Below are 5459 nucleotides of genomic sequence, written 5' to 3'. Positions count from 1 at the left end.
AAAGTAATCATGAACACACTACACTTACATTACTTCTTGCATTTCGAGAGGATTACTTGCGTCCCTCAAAGTTTTTCTCTGAATTTTAATAGCGGACCTGCTTAATTCACTTTCCTCTACCATCAGCATGATTGCACTCGCCAGTGAATCCGTTTTTTTATTGATAATTTTATAAAAATGTCTAAAATCAAAAATATTACACGATTAAATTTATTTGTTTACTTTCAGCCAGCTGATTGCGAAACTTCGTACTTCGAAATTTTAATTTGGCAGCACTGTTTTCGAGTTCACTCGGATTCAGTGATAGCAATTTTTTCGTATTCGTAGCGGACATCCGAATTCGTAGATTCTCTACGATGGATTCTATGATAGGGCTAAATATAACAAAACTATGGATATAACAAAACTAAACTAAATTAATTTATTCAAGCCGGGTACCCTGTAATAAGGCAGAATCAATTGAGTATGGAGGCCCGCCATATATTCATCGAAATTCTGGAGAAGGCGAATGTACTGAATGAGTTAACGTGTTGTGATTAAATCGGCGGAATAATTGCCAAGTACTCTGTGTTTAGAGTCGATCAGTTCATATGAATTCGAACCAAGTTTCCGTGAAACATAGGCTCTAATTTTTGGTGGGGCTAGTTTTTGTGCATAGCCCTCTCCGGCCACGGACTGTTTAGGATTGGGAATGTACACTTCCGAGCCTATCTCGAAATGGCGTTCTCTTTTGCGGGTCAATGTCCGTTGTGCGGTTTGTTGATATTGTTCGAACTGTTTGTCTCGAATTTCATCAGCCAGAACTTTACGCTGTTCCACATCCTGTGTATGGTATGGATTTACATCCAATAATAATTTATATTCGTTTCCATCTTTCACATATTCACGACCAGTCTGCAGGAAATATGGCGTGTAGCCCGTGGCACTGAAGTGTTAATATCATGAATAACACGAGAAAGATGGTCCCAGGAGGAATGTTCAAGAAGATCAGCCATGTGAGCACGTAATCCAAGTTTAATGCTTTTGTTTGTTGCCTCGACCTGATTGGCTTGTGGATGGTACAAAGGCGTTTTCATGTGTTTGATGTTATAATCGGCGCAAAGCTTTGCGAAAGTTTGACTGATGAATTGAGTACCATTATCTGATATAATGAGTTCGGGGCAGCCATTCACCGTGAATATATGTCGAAGATAATTGACTACGGATATGGCGTTTGCATTTTTCATGGGCTGCGCCCAGACATATCGCGAGTAACAGTCGATGGCTACGAAGATCCATTGGTTATAATTTTTAGACATGGGCAGATTACCGACGAAGTCAATCGATAATTGCCTACCCGGTCGTTTTGGTTCTCTATATTCGCCGTGAGGTGTTTTGGTGCTCTCATTACTTGGTTTAATGCGGTGGCATAGTTCACATTGCCGAACGTACTGGTAAACGGACTCATACATGTTTGGCCACTAATAGCGTTGTGGGATACGTCTATAAGTTTTCCAAACTCCCTGATGCGAATGTTGGTTATGATTTGCATCGAGGACTTTTGCTCTCTCAGAAGATGGTACACAAAGTGTCCACAGTATTTCCGCACTTTGATTGGAAAATTCCAATCGATGATATAGAGGGTTGTTCTCGATTTTATATCTATCTAATGGTTGTTTTGAGGCCATGGCATGTATTTTGTTGTACCATTTATCGCACGTGTTTGGGTCAATGTTGATCACGGATGTGATTGGGGTACGATTAACGTGAAAATTACTCGGAAGGTCAATTGGATTTCTACGGACGATATTGAGAAGAGCAAAAGAACGAGATAAGGCGTCAGGAAGTTCTAAATGTTTTCCTGGTTTATGAATAATTTTGAGATCGTAGGGTGATAATCGGATCGCCCAACGGCATAAACGGCCAGTTGGTTCTTTGAGAGTTTGTAGCCGGCGCAAAGCTGCATGGTCCGTTACAACAACCAATTCACGACCTTCAAAATATGGACGGAACTTTTCGACCGCTAAGAGAACGGCTAGGCATTCCCGTTCGGATGTTGTGTAATTTTGTTCGGGTTTCGAGAATTTCTTAGAAAAATACTGAACCACACGTTCTTTCCCATCATGTTCTTGTACTAGAACAGCTCCCGCTGCGATAAGCGAGGCATCGGTATAAAGCCTGAATGGTTTTGAATAATCGGCCATAGTCAGAACGGGAGTGGTAGTTAAACACTCTTTGAGTTTGAGAAAGGCTTGTTCAGCAGCGGTATTCCATTCAATGGGTCCTTTTCGGTTTCCTTTATAAAATTCACAAAGGGGAGCTGTGATCTCCGAAAAATTTGGAATAAATTTACGGTACCAGCCTGCTGCATCAACGAACCGACTTCTTTTGCCGTTTTGGGCCGTGCAAATTCAACAATCGCTCGAATACGAGATGGATTCGCAGATAAACCTTCTTGAGACAAAACGTAGCCCAGGAATTCCAATCGTTTACAACAAAACTTCGATTTGGATGTTGAGATGGTTAAGCCGGCCCCCGCCAGACGTTTTGCAACAATAGCCAATATCTTAACGTGTTCTTCAAACGTGGAAGTGCAAATTATGAAATCATCGACATATGCGAATGCATGTGGAACCAAATCACGGAAAATTTTATCAATGAGAATGGCTAATGTGGCGGGTGAATTTCTCAACCCCGTCGTCATGCGACGAAAAGCATAAAGTCTGTTACCGAATGCAAAAGCAGTTTTCAGTTGACTCGATTTTGCCAAAGGAATTTGAAAGAAAGCTTGAGACAGATCAATACTGGTTAGGTATTTAGCTGACTTCTTCTTATTTGGCACTACAACCGTTTGTCGGTTTGGGCCGAGACCAAAAAGCTTTTCCAATTGCTTCTCTCCTGCGCGAATTTGCGCCAGTTGGTTATCCCGAGCGCGGACAGGTCCTTCTGCACTTGGTCCTTCCAATGCGTTCGTGGGCGCCCTTGCTTTCGTTGTCCACCCATGGGTGCGGAGTCGAAGGATCTTTTCACCGGAGAGTCGTCATCCATGCGTACAACATGTCCAAGCCAACGCAATCGCTGTATTTTTATGCGCTTAACTATGTCCATGTCGTTAAAAAGCTCATACAGTTCCTCATTCCATCTTCTCCGATATCCGCCATCCACGAAAACAGGGCCGTAGATTTTGCGTAGAATAGTTCTCTCGAAAGCCCCCAAAGCCTTCTCATCTTTGTCCGACATCGTCCAAGATTCTGCGCCATATAAAAGGACGGGCATGATGAGAGATTTGTAGAGCGTGAGTTTCGTTCGTCGAGAGAGGGCTCTGCTTTTCAATTGCCTACCGAGCCCAAAGTAGCACCTGTTGGCAAGAGTTATTCTTCGCTTGATCTCCAGGCTGACTCTTAGCTGACTTTAGTCGTGCTAAAATTTGGTTAGTATCCATAATTGGATAGGCATTTGGAATGGTAATTTTATTCAGCTCTCTCGCGTCCAAGCACACGCGACACGTTCCGTCTTTCTTCTTTACAGCCAGAATTGGTGACCGCCAAGGGCTTTCTTCGATGGTCATAATGATGTCACGACTACGCATTTTATCCAATTCGGCTTGAACTTGTTCAGCCACATATGGCGATACTGGATACTGGCGTTTCATGACGGGTTTTACATCACCCGTATCAATTACGTGTTCGATCTGATTAGTGACGTTTAAAGGACCAGAATCAGGAGTTGGATTAAAAAGTCTGAGAACGGCGTCCAACATTTGTTTTTGATCTGGGGTGAGATTGTGTGGAAGGCTGACTCTCGTTATTTTTGGGGTATCTAGTTCACCCTCTAAACCGAGTGTGGAAGCATCAATTGGCTCCAGATCATTACTCATAGAAGATACCTGAGCTTGTTCTTTCCCATTCCCTGGTGGCTGGTTACAAAAATTAATAAGTTTATCCGCCGTAACCATTTCGACTTTAGCAGATGCAACTTCTTCAGTATCACCTTTGGCTGTATGTTTTAAAAATCGTTGAACTTTCCCTTAGTTCTGCACCAGTTCGAAAAAGAAGGCCTCAAGGAATGTCCGTCCCATAATTGGGTGTTTCAGTGAGATAGGTACGACAAGAGTTGGCACTAGTCGGGTAAGACTACCGACCGTATATAATACATCCACTTTACCAATGGTCTTTAGCTTTAAGGGCCATTTTCTAATGTAAACAGTAAAGTTGCATTTACTAACAGGGCAGATAAATTGTTCCTCACTTTAAAGTGTGTTCGTTTTCTTATCTTACCGGTAAAAATAAATTTGTTATTCCGTAGAGTGAAACTTCACTACATTTCCGAGAGTGTAACTTCACTACATTGGCCATAAAATTTCAAAAGCTGGCAATGCAATATAAGCAAATACCTTGGTTGAAATATCTAATATATCTGACTCATGAACCAAAACTAAACCAAAATTTAAAGTTGGGTACAAATTTTTAAAGGTTGCATCGGGTGAGCAACAATTTATCGATTAGAGAAATTAATGCGCTGATGAGAAAACGAAAACTATTATATCGAGACTATAAAGTGGCCGGTAATCTAAAGGTTAGATGAGAAAACGGCCCTTAGATTTCAAAATTTGTAAAGCAACCAATCAAAAACGTGCATGCAGGCAGCAGCGCATGACGTGTTGCCGAAATATTCTGCTTGTACAGTGGCGGTGTTGAATTGCTTAGTCAGCAATAATGGAATGTATGTCAACGGCTAATGCTAATATTGAATTTTGCCGTGACTCACTACACCCTTACCCTTAACCCTAGAATACTAACGTTCGCCTGTGAGGCGGAACGAATTCGGTTTCCGCGCGATATTTCAGGGACGCTTTTAATGATCAAAGTAAACGTTCGCGCCAACTCAGCTTAGCGCTGTACGAGGCTGTTAGCAAACGCACTTTGTACAGTGGCCTTACGCGGCTGAGTTCCACGCCCTCTTGACGCCTGACAGGCGAAAGTTAGTAGTAAAGGTAATTTTGTTTGCTGTACTTATCTCAGTTTTTAACTTGTTTGTTGGCTGTTTCTGCTTTGAACTTTATTTTTTTTTACTTTTCGAGAGGGGTTCCTATGAAGAACAAGTTCTAAAATGGTTGGAAGAAATATCGTTAAATGAAACCGATAGTGAGAACAATTTGGAAGAAGATTTCAGTGAATGCTCGTTATGAATAAAAATAAGCAGTTGCTTTTTCCTAAGAGTTCAAACCTTTTGCTTGATTTATTCAAATAACTTTGCGTAAAGGATCTGAAATTTTAAGAAAAAAGCATTGCTTAGTTTTTATTCATAAGGCCCAATGTGATACAAAAAAGTCGATTTCCTTTTTAAGTACAGGTCACAATAGAAAAGATAAACAACTAATTCCTTTTAATTGTGAAAGTAAATACGAATACCTTTAAGATAATTTATGGATTATTTGAGTGCATTTGCTTTTAAAAGATTTTTTTTTTAATTTTCTAAAA

Source organism: Rhagoletis zephyria, unplaced genomic scaffold (assembly GCF_001687245.7).
Source record: "Rhagoletis zephyria isolate East Lansing unplaced genomic scaffold, Rhagoletis_zephyria_1.1 Rzeph_scaffold_00325, whole genome shotgun sequence".
NCBI lineage: Eukaryota > Metazoa > Arthropoda > Insecta > Diptera > Tephritidae > Rhagoletis > Rhagoletis zephyria.
The sequence above is the reverse complement of the archived record's forward strand: the minus strand, read 5'-3'. Positions refer to the sequence as shown.